We start from the raw sequence: 12,151 nt of genomic DNA, 5'->3' as shown, positions 1-12,151 counted from the left end.
AATAGACAGTGGTGAGTGATTTGGAGGGGGAATTGCAGTTGGTGATTTTCCCAAGTCGGGGCTTGTCTAGTTCTTCTAAATGACAGTGGTCGTAGGTCTGGAAGGTGCTGTCGAAGGAACAATTGCCTGAGGAACTTTGTGGAGTTATTGCAGTGCATTTTGGGATGTATGTGGCTGAGGGATTGAATGCTTGTGGCAGGAGGAGCAATCAAGCGCACTGCTTGGTCCTGGATGTTTTCGAACACCCTGAGTGTTCTTGGAGATTTGGGGAACAGCACTTCACGTGAAAAACTGGATTAATCAATTAGCCTGCGTAAACAATCTTGTTCCGAAATTTCAAAAAATGTATAATAGATAATTGTTAATGCTCTTTTCCTCCATTTAGGTAGTGAGTAATTGGCAAAGTGTGACAGGTCAGTTATTGTACAGACCTGGAATCGAACTCGGGTTTCCGCAGCGCGAGCCCAGAAAGCAAACACGTGGCAAAAGCTGCCTTTTAAAACAGATCAATGCTCCTGTAACAAAATAAACCTACTTCAAATTATAAATGTGCTGCTGCTTTTATTTATGCACCACACATTTTTTGAAAATATATAAAACGCCAGGCAGCGCCCACGGTGAGACAGGTCCGAACTTACTCGAAAGTTGATGCTGTGAAGTAGCCAGCGAGCTAAAGCAGACGCTGACGTCAAACATGGACACATTGTTTATAAAGGATTACCGTCATCAAACTCGCCGTGGTGGGTAACATTGAGGGGAAACTCCAGGTGTCGCTGCACATCACCTCACAGCCAGACGTGACCAAACATGTAAAGGTGCGTGAAGTAACAACGGAGGACATTCATTCCGTTTAACCTCAGTGGCTCTTTAGATTAGCAAATCATTCAATCCCACTCTACCGAACTTTCCCCATAGGCATGCATTTGATTGCTGTTGTTTCTCACATTGAAATTTGAAAGTCACTGTTGCATCTGCCTCCACCAATCTCACAGGCAGTGCAGACCAGATAATTGAACTGTATCACAGCACATTGTAATAATTGTTCGAAAGATGTAACTTAAAAATCTTACCTCGCAGTTATATTGACCTGCGAGCTGCGAGTGCTGTGGCAACTGGAACATATAGAAAATTACAGCAGGGCCACTCACTCCTGCCCCAACATTCAGTTTGACCACAGCTGAGCTTCTGCCTCAATGTCAATTCCTGCCTGTTCCTCAGACACTTTCATTCCCTCAGAGCTCACTGTCGTTAAGATAAATCGAGGCAGACATCCACAGCAAAATTTCAAACCGATTTGGACATTAGATTGTGTGCCCGAATCTGCAGGGACACGGTTCTGGAAGGTGGGACACGTCATAAAGTCATCGAAGTTTACAGCATGGAAATAGGCCCTTCGGCCTAACTTGTCCGTGCCGCCCAGTTTTTGATACACAAAGCCTGTCCAGTTGTCCACATTTGGTCATATTCCTCTATTCCCATCTTCTCCATATAAATATCTAAACGCTTGTTAAATGCAGAATTGTACACGCCTCTACTGCTGCCTCTGCCAGATCGTTCCAGACACTCACCACCCTCTGTTGGAACAATTGTCCATCTGGACCCTTTTCTATCTCTCTCCTCTCGCCTTAAACCTATGCCCTCTAGTTTTGGATTCCACTACCGTTGGGAAAATCTACTTCATCAATGCCCCTCAAATGTTCCAGTCTATCCAGCCGCTGCGTTTAACTCAAACTATCAAGTCCGGGAGGAGTCTAGCAAATCTTTCCTGCCTTCTTTCCAGCTTAATAATATCCTTTCTATATTAGGGTGGCCAGAACTGTACACAGTATTCCAACTGTGTCCTTCCCAGTTTCTTGTACAACTTCAGCATGACGTCCCAACTCCTTTCTTCAATAATCTGGCCATGTATCTGTAGAATAGTAATAATGGGCAGGCACAGTAATTGTGGAACAAAGAGCCTCCTTCAGTGTTGTGAATTTCCAATTATTCATCAAGTTTGCTGTGGTTGCAAAAAGCAACAAAGTCGCAGTTTGTGTCTGACTGGAAAAATATAGAAGAATATCTTGCTTTAGAGACCCACAGCTAATCAAATCTTCACCCGATACCAATAGAAGCAAATTAGAAACAGAATAAAGGAGAATGGTAAAGAGAGAAAGGGGGAGAGAGCGTTTAATGCAAGAGTATGTTGCACACCACTCCCTTCCGCCCTACTGCAGCAAGCACATTGTTTCTGTCTTCAAGGATTCATGGTGTTAGAAATACGTTAGATTCACTTTCCTCTGAAGCAGAAGTTACATGATTCATTCCACCGTTAGAATGACAAATAGGGACAGCAGGATGGCCCAGTGGTTAGTACTGCTGCCTCACTCCGCTGAGTTCTCAGGTTCGATTCCATCTCTGGGTCACTGTCCGTGTGGAATTTGCACATTCTCCCCGGGTTTGAGTGGGTTCCCCCCCCCCCCCCACAACGAAAGATGTGCAGGGTAGGTGGATTGGCCACACGAAATTGCCCCTTAATTGGAAAAAAGGAATTGGGTACTCTATATTTATTTTTACAGAATGAAGAACAGTTCATTCCCAGGTCCCAGACATTCAAAGCACCAATGCTTTAAAAAGATCACTTTTACTGGATGGGAGAGCTGCTGATTGGGACAGAATATATTGCCCATCCCTGGTTGCCCTTCAGAAGGCGGTGGTGAGCTGCTTTCTTGAATCGTTGTGGGCCCTGAGGTTTGGGAACACCCACGTGCTTTAAGAGAGGAAGCTAAAAAAAAATCCCCGTTCCCGTGAAGGAACGTAAATATGGTTCCTAGTGGGAGTGGTGAGTGATTTGGAGGGGGAATTGCAGTTGGTGATTTTCCCAAGTAGCGGATTGACTAGTTCTTCAAAATGACAGTGGTCGTAGGTCTGGAAGGTGCTATCGAAGGAACAATTGACTGAGGAAATTTGTTGAGTTATTCCGGTGCATTTTGGGATGTCTGTGGCGGAGGGATTGAATGCCTGTGGCAGGAGGAGCAATCAAGCGCACTGCTTGGTCCTGGATGCTTTCTAACTACCTGAATGTTCTTGGAGATCTGGGGAACAGCGTTTCACGTGGTAAAAAATGGATTAATCAATTTGCCTGCGTAAACAACCTTGTTCCGAAATTTCAAAAAATGTATAATAGATAATCGTTAATGCTCTTTTCCTCCATTTAGGTAGTGAGTAATTGGCAAAGTGTGACAGGTCAGTTGTTGTACAGAGCTGGAATCGAACTCGGGTTTCCGCAGCGCGAGGCCAGAAAGTAAACACGTGGCATAAGCTGCTTTTTAAAACAGATCAATGCAGCCTGGAACAAAATACACCGACTTCTAATTATAAATGTGCTGCTGCTTTTATTTATGCACCACACATGTTCCGGAAAAATCTCAGGGTTGGAGATGACGACGCTCGGTGTCGGAGGCTGGGGAAGAGGTGCGGGGGGGGGGGGGGTGGGGGGTGCTCCTCGCTCCCAGGTTCTCCTGGTATTGGGAACAACATCCGAAAGAAGCGGTTGAACAGGTTAAAGGAGCTCAACAGTCATCCAGTCTCTTGTTCCACATTGACCCATCAAAACAGATAATCCTCACCTGTGACATGCCCTCTTGTGGAATAGGGGCGGTCCTGGTCCATACGGTGAAAGATTGTGCGGAAAAGCCTGTTACCGATTCGTCGAGGGCATTAACTGCTGAACAAGCATATTGCCAGAGACTGGCCGTGCGAGTTCGAAGATCCACCAATAGGTCTCTGACTATATTTCAGAGTTGTTACTGGTCACCAAGCCCTGGTGGAATTGTTTTGGGAGGATAAGGTTACTCTCCCTGATATCCCAACCCCCCCCACTCCCGCCGTATCTTCAGTCAAATTCCTACGCTCGGGTCTACAGTTAGAAATCTGAAGGAATACGTTTCAACATTGGCCGGGCACCCACGTTTTGAATGTGGACACTTTGAAAGTTCTTTCTCTACCTCAGAGTCCAACCCCCCCCCCCTCCCCCGCATCACCGGTGCCGCAGGAGGACGTTCCTGCTTTGCACTTCTTTTCTACTTTTCCAGGATCAGTGAGGCTGATAACACTTTGAACACAAAATAAACCGTTTATAACTCGAATGAAGCACATGGTCCGGCATGGTGGGCAGCGTGGTAGCACAGTGGTTAGCACAGTTGCTTCACAGTTCCAGGGCCCCAAGATTCGTTTCCCGCCTTAGGTCACTGTCGGGGCGGAGTCTGCAGTTTCTCCTCGTGTCTGCGTGGGTTTCATCCGGGAGCTCCGGTTTCCTCCCACAGTCCAAAGATGTGCAGGTTAGGTGGATTAGTCATGATAAATTGCCTTGCATGTCCAAAAACGTTAGGTGGGGTTACTGAGTTACGGGGATAGGGTGGAGGCGTGGGCTTCAATAGGATGTTCTTTCCAAGAGCCGGTGCAGACTCGATGGGCGGAATGGCCTCCTTCTGCACTGTAAATTCTATGCTTCTATGAGTCTACGGTTGGCCGTGTGATAATAGGGCTGAATTACTGCGACCCTTTCAGATAAGAAAGGATGAGTTGTTATGAACACGGCGTGTTATGGGGATCTCGGGTGGCCGTTCTCACTCCCACTTGGACGCTATTGTTACAGGAGCACCCTGCACCCATCCTGGGATGAAAAAAATGATGATGCGCACACGCAGTTACTGGTACTGTCCTGGGATGGACATTGACCTGGAGACCCTGCTCAAACAGTGTGTCCAGTGGAGCAATGCTCTCCATCTGCGGCCTTATGCGTTTCGGGGAGTGACCAGATCACCCCGAGGTGAGACAGTACATCGACATTGGTGGCCCTTTGATCGGTCCCATGTCCTTGTTTATTCGAGATGCTCAGTCCAAGTGTTTGGCAATGCGAGAAACGATGACAACACCCTCATCGGTGGCAGCATAAAAGTTGCGACAGACATTCTCCAGCCTTGGGTTACCTGAGGTTCTGGTCTCAGTTAACGGGACTGCTTTGACAAGTGAAGAATCCCAATCATTTATGAGGACCAACAGCATCGAACACGTTTGAAAAGCTCTGTGCCACCCTGCTTCAAATGAATCTGCTGATAGAGACTTCGAAACGTCAAGGCTATCAGGAAACAACAGTCTTCAGCCCCTTTGTAAATCAGATTGGCTCGGTCCTTACTCACAATACTCCCACTCCCACACACACTATAACCGCCGAGCTGCTGATGGGAAGACGCATCAGTACACGATTGAATCTTATATTTTCAAGTTGTTTGAGGAAGTTGAAGGCCGTACAGAATGAACGGAAAAGACACAGCGATTCCAGGAAAGCAGAAAGGACATTTGTACTGGGTCATTTAGTTCTTTTAAGAATTTCGGTGCTGGATCCGGGACCGGTCGGGACCAAAATAGGACCAGTGTCCGACGGGGAAAACGTTTGGGGGAGAGTGTTAAAAAATAAAGCTGGACCACTGAAGGAGGATTGAACCAGACACCGAGCGAGTGGAGCCACCTGGCGCTCGGAGGCTCCCCAGTGAGATGGACGTGAATGAAAGTAATGTTGCTAAAAGCTGCACCGAGGATCAACCCAGTAGTGTTCCGGTCGGAAGGGGGCAGGGAAACCACCTGAATGGATACATCTTCGCCTATCGAGAGTCTGCCCACTCAGCGCCAACACACCCGTCACCTCCACTGCTGAAGCACCCGCCAGTGAATTTCGTGACTGCCAGAGGATTAACCTGTCCACTGACTGACTTACTCGAAAGAGACTGTTTTGAGAGACGTGTGTTGTGCATTTTGTCAATAGCTCGCTTGTTATTTGAGAATGTTAATCAGGAATATGAAGGGGAGGAATGTGCTGGCCTGCCAGTTTAAGGGGCAAGCTCCCCGAGGTCTTTGTACTCGATCGGCCAATGGGATGAGAGGAGGCACGGCGGGCGTCGAGCGGATTTCCGCCAGTTGGAGTTTGGAGTCTTGTATCCTGGTAGCTTTTATCTCATTCCCTATCTAGTGTGCACGTTAAATAAATCGCTCATTCATAAATCCATCTCGTGGTTTCCCGTCTATCAAGATATTACAATTACATAAATTAAAACCAGTTCCTCCATCAATCCTCTCGTCATTTTGAAAAATCAGTACATTTAGGACAGATGATGTGATTTTTCCCGATGTTAGCCGGGCTTCTGGTCACTCATTGCACCATTTTCACGCCGAGAAATAATATTCCTCTCCCCATTCTGACCTCGAGAAATCGCCTCATTGCTCACATTATACTGGCTTCTCTGCCACGCCAGGGTTTACATAGATTTTACATAGAATTTACAGTGCAGAAGGAGGCCATTCGGCCCATCGAGTCTGCACCGGCTCTTGGAAAGAGCACCCTCTCCAAGCCCACACCTCCACTCTATCCCCATAACCCAGTAACCCCACCCAACACTAAGGGCAATTTTGGACACTAAGGGCAATTTATCAAGGCCAATCCACCTAATCTGCACATCTTTGGACTGTGGGTGGAAACCGGAGCACCCGGAGGAAACCCACGCACACACGGGGAGAACGTGCAGACTCCGCACAGACAGTGACCCAAGCCGGAATCGAACCTGGGGCCCTGGAGCTGTGAAGCAATTGTGCTATCCACAATCCTACCGTGCTGCCCTCTCTCTCTCTCATTTTATAAACAGGATGGGACATTAATAATTCTCCAATCCCCTGGAACCACTCATTTATCAATGAGGATTCAATATCACGTCAGTGTTTCCACTATTTGGAACATTGCATCCCTCAGTCACTCTCACACAGCCAATCTAGACCCGGATAATCTTCGACTTCATTGCGATATGGAATCATAGAATCTACGGCACGGAGACAGGCCCTTCGGCCCAACCTTGTCCATTGCAATCAAAATGCGCATCTATAAAAAGTGTTGGACTGAAAGGGGTTAACTGATCCTGTTTGTTCAGCGTCTGTAATTAATGCCAGTCCCGAGGCATCCTAATTGTGTCGCTGGAGGGTTCCCGTCTTCTATTCATAAGCGATTCATTTCAATGTGTTTATCCCAAACTGTCAGCGGGCGCATCAACTCCAACACTGACAGAGATCAGCGGCTCCAGAGAGACCGAGAGGATGGAGCAGAATCCTCGGACCTCTATATTAATGGACAAGAGTTTATCTGAAGGTCTTTACTTTATTACTTCTAGTAATTTATTATGGCGGATTGAAGGCGTAACGCTGATTATTCAAGCGGGTTATTATCCGCTCCTGGCTATTGTTGGTGCCCCTGGTAAGTCTTCCTGTCCAGGTATTTATTGCATAAACCACTTTAAGTGTATTTTCGCTCTCGTTATTTATATCTTGGAAAGACTGAATCCAAGTTCTTCAATTCCAGTCAGTATGCCAATCCCTATCCATTGGCTACAGTTAGCGCTCTGCCTGATAACGGGTGTTGTTCCCCACTCCACACTCCCTTTGAGACTGAAAGGTTTATATCCCGACGTTCTCTCCATTCCCAATCCTGCCCACTTGCCATCGCCGGCACTGCTTCATCTCAGCTGCAGAATAGACCACCACCTCTGTAGTTGTTAAATCCAGGCTCGGCAATGCCAATGATGTTCTCCTCACATAATTCCTGTTACAAATCTTCATGAATCGCAGCGCAACCACAACTCTGCTGTCCATATCCTAACTCTCACCCAATCCCGTCACCTGTTACCCCTGTTTTCACTGATCCACATTGGTTCTCAGTCCAGCAACATCTCAATATCAATATTCCCATTCTGTGATTGCAATTCTCCACCTACTCACCTATCAATTGATACCATTCCCGGTGAATGTGAAAATGAGTTAATTGTCATTACTTGTCCAGTTCTGTTATTGAAAGGTTAGTGGAGGTTCTGTGGATGGGTACCAGGATGTTGTGTTGTGAACTGCTGCACACATTCAGGGAGGACAGAGGATTTGTTCATCCAGCACTAGATGAGGTAGGGACCTTTAGTTAAAGTGTATGTGGCCCTGCAACATGACAAACAAATGGAGCAGATGCTGCAGGGAAGGGACGCGCCGTAGTGAGGCAGATGAAGCGGCTCTGCCCGGCCCACCTGGGGTTTCATAAGAATGCTTCACTAACCAGGGAGTTCATGTTGGAGATGTGCAGAGCTTTGCTGAGGCCACAGATGGATGGAGTACTGTGTGCAGTTCTGGTCGTCACATTGCTAGAATGATGTAATTGCACTGACGAGGGTGCAGAGAAGATTCATCAGGTTGTTGCCTGGGGTAGAACATTTAAGTTATGGCGCGGGTTTGGATAGGCTTGCATTGTTTTCGCTGGAGTAGACCACTAAGCGGCGACCTGATCGAGGTGTACTAGATTGAGGAGTATGGGCAGGGTGGCTCGGGAGGAGCTGGTCCTCTTAGTTGAAGAGTCAGTCACAAAGGGACTTAAGCTCAAGGTAAAGGGCAGGGCGTCTGTGTTGTGAGGAATACCGTTTTACCCAGAAGGTGGGAATGGACTGGAAAACACTGCCTGTGTGGGTGGTAGGGGCGGGTTCCTTCACCTGCTTGAAGAAGTATTTTGATGTGGACTTGGCAAGTCACATCATCCAAGATTATGGGTCATGTGCTGGTAAACTGGATTAGGTGGTTTGGTCAGGTGTTCCTCCCGTGTCGGTGCAGGATTGATGGGCCGAAGGGCCTCGTCTGCATTCAGAGATTGTGTCTTTCTGTGAAGTCGCCGATCCAGTACAATTCAAACCTACACTTAACCCAGGAGCAAAGTGTTATGCGACCCTGATTCAACAAGGAGGTGGTTACAGAACGGTGTCACCTCCTTCAACACGACCTAGAGCCTCACGCCGGGATGAGGGGGAGTCGTTAGCGACACACTTTAATTTATGATCTCTACATCGAAACCCTAAAGCCCGTCACAGCCATGGTGACCATAAAACTGAGGTGGTTTGAAACAAGACTGCGGAGGCTCCTTGTTCAACAAAACGGTGTCATTAAAAACAAGGAAAAGGGCTCCTAAATAGGTAGGCTGGCTGCCTCACAGCGCCATGATTCCGGCTTCAATCCCGGCATTGGGTTGCGGTGTGGGTTTTGTACCTTCTCCCAGTGCTTGTGTGGGATTCCTCCGGGTGCTCCAGATTGTTCCCACAGCACAAAGATGTGCACGTTAGATTTATTGGACATGCTGAATTGCCCCTTTCTGTCCAGGGATCTACAGCTCAGGTTATGGGGATGGGGAGGCGGGGGAGGAGCTAGGCCTGGGGAGCGTTATTTTGCAGAGGGTGGGCGCGGGCTTGATGGGCCTTTTCTGTACTTTAGGAATTCGATGGTTCTAAGGATAAAGGCACAGGGGCCTCTGTGACAGGCCTGCTGAGTTGAGATCTGATCTGCGGGATTTCACATCTCTGTTTGTCCTGCTCAGTGTGTCGCTCCTGCGTTGTCGCTTCAGCAGGTTGGCCCCTCATTGTCAGGTCTGCCTGTCACTGCTCCGAGCATGTTACCCTGCACTCCTAATTGAAGCAGGGTGGATTCCCAGGATTGATGTGATTGGGAGAGTGGGCAATATGATCGGCCATGAGGTTACAGTTTGTGGTTGTTGCAATTCTGCTGCTGCTGATGACCCACAGCGTCTGATCAAAGCCCAGATTTGAGATGCACGATCTGTTTGAAATCTCTCCTATTTAGTGCGATGGTGGTGCCACACAACCCAATGGAGACTCTCCTTACAGCCAAACTGATCTACATTCCTTTCCGGCCTGTCTGCAACTCAGTGTTCTTTTATTCATTGACGGTGTGGGTATCTCTGGCTATGTCAGTATTCACTGATCTCCCCTAGTTGCCGTTCACAAGGTAGTGGGGAGCTGTCTACATGGCCCGGTGCAGTCACGGAGGTGTAGTTGCAGTCAGTGTGTTTTAGCGAGGGAGTTCCAGGATTTTGACCGAGCTATAGTGAAGGAACAGCGATACATGTCCAGGTCAGCATGGTGAGTGACTTGGAGGGGAACCTTCAGGTGGTGGGGTTCTCGGGTATCTGCTGCTCCTGTCCTTCGAGCTGTAATCGTTGTGAGCTTGGAAGGCGCTGGCCAAGGAAACTTTGTGATTTCTCCATTGCATATTTGAAATGGTACACGCGGTTGTCATTGTGCGGATGAATATGTGAGTGTGAGTGTGTCTATGTGTGTGTTCATTTGAGTATGTCTGGATGTGAAGGTGGATGTGTGTGCAGGTTTATGAGTTTGTGTGTATTGGGAGATATGCCTGTGGGTGTGTGCGTGTGAGAGTGTGCCTGTGCTCGTGTGTATTGTGTGTTTATAGGTGTGTGGCTGAGTGTGTGTGTCAGTGTATATTAGTGTGCGTGTGAGTTTGGATGTGTGGGTGGTTGTATGTGGCGGTGGCGTGGACGTCGTTGCATCTTTGTGTGTGGTGTGGGTGGCGGGTGCGGGTGGGTTCGTGTTTGAGTGTGGGTGTGTTTTGATGAGTATGTGTGTGCGTGTCTGTGACTATGTTTCAGTGACGGGGGTGTCTGGTTGTGTCTGCGTATGTGGGTGTGGGTGAGTGCATATATGTGCGGTGCGTGTGCGGCTGTGTGTGTTTGCGTGTGTTTATGTGTGTGTATGTCTGTGTGGGTGTTTGTGTGTCTGTGTGCATGTTTGCGTGGGTGTCGGTCTGTGTGTGCTTATGTGGTTGTGTCTGTGTGGTTGTTCGGGTGACTGTATGGACGTGTTCATGTGTACGTGTTACTGGGCATTTGGTTATGAATGTTCTTTGGTGTGCGCGTTTCGGTGTTTGTGTGTACGCATTTGGGTGTGCATGAGGTTGTTATTGTGCATATGCTTGTTGGTGTGTGTGTCGGCTGAGAGTGTGTATGTGTGGGTGTATGCGTGGGTGTGTGGGCGTGTCTTTGTGTGTTGGCGTGTGAGTGTATGTATATATGTGAGTGTGAGAGAGTGTGTGTGCCGGTGTGTGCGCCTGTTTGTGTCTGCATTTGGTTGTGTCTATGTATGTGTGTCTGTGTGTATAGGTGTGTGGGTAATTGTGTAGCTGTGTGTGTGTTTATGTGCGTAGATTTGTGTGAACGGGTGCTTATGTATTTGGGTGTGAGGAGGTGTTTGTGGGTGGGCGGTATATGTGGACTGTGTTTGAGAACGTGTTTGGTTGCGTGTGTGTGAGAGAGGGTCAGTGTGTGTGAGGACGTGTGTCTGTGGGTGTGTGTTTTAGTGTGAAAGTAAGTCTGTTTCTGTGGTTGGATTTGAATGTGAGTGTGTGCGTGTGGGTATGAGAAGTATGTGTGTGTGAGAGGGTGTGTGGGGGTTTCTGTGTGTGGGTCCGTGTTTGGGTGTGCGTGTGTGCTTGTGAGCTTCTGTGTGTGCGCGGCTGATGTGTGTGTGAATGGGTCTGTGTGTGCGTGGAGGGTGTACGCCTATTTGGGTGAGTTGGTGGAGTGTAGGCAAGTAAACGTGTGAGGTTGTGCGTGTGTTCTTGTGTGTGTGTGCGAGTGTGTGGCTATGGGCCTGTTTGTGGAAATGTGTGAGTGGGAGAGTATGTGTATGCGTGCCTGTGTGAGCGTCTTTGAGTGTGAGGGTGAGGTTGTGTGTTGGTTTGCATGTGTGCGTATGTGAGTGTGTCTGAGTGTGTGTATGTGCGCGTCTTGGTTTGGGTGTGTGTATGTGAGAGTTTATGCGTTTGTCTTTGTGGTGGTGCATTTTTGTGTGTGAGGGTACGAGTGTGCGCCTGTGTATGTGGGCGTGTTTGTGTGAGGACGTATGTATGTATCCGTCTTTGTGTGTGTGGGTATGTGTGTGAGTGTGTTTGGGTGGATTTGTATGTGTGGGTTTGCGTGTGGTGGTTTGTGTTTGTGCATATGCGTGTGCATATTCGTGTTGCTGTGTGTGAGTGTGCGTTGGGGATCTCTGTGAGAGGGTCTCTGTGTATATGTGGGTGTTTATGAGAGTGTGTGTATGAGTGTGCGTGGGGGGACTGTATATGTGTATGCATGTGTGTCTTTGTGTTTCTGTCGGGGTCTTTGTGTATGAGTGAGTTTGTGTGTGTTTGAGTGGCTGTGTGTTTGGGGGGAGTATGTGTATGCGTATGTAGTATGTCTGAGTGTGTTTGGATTTTGTGTGCTTAAGTATATGTGTGTTCATTTTGTGTTTGG

The sequence above is a fragment of the Scyliorhinus torazame genome, chromosome 23 (genome assembly GCF_047496885.1).
Source record: "Scyliorhinus torazame isolate Kashiwa2021f chromosome 23, sScyTor2.1, whole genome shotgun sequence".
In the NCBI taxonomy this organism is placed as follows: Eukaryota; Metazoa; Chordata; class Chondrichthyes; order Carcharhiniformes; family Scyliorhinidae; genus Scyliorhinus; species Scyliorhinus torazame.
The sequence above is the reverse complement of the archived record's forward strand: the minus strand, read 5'-3'. Positions refer to the sequence as shown.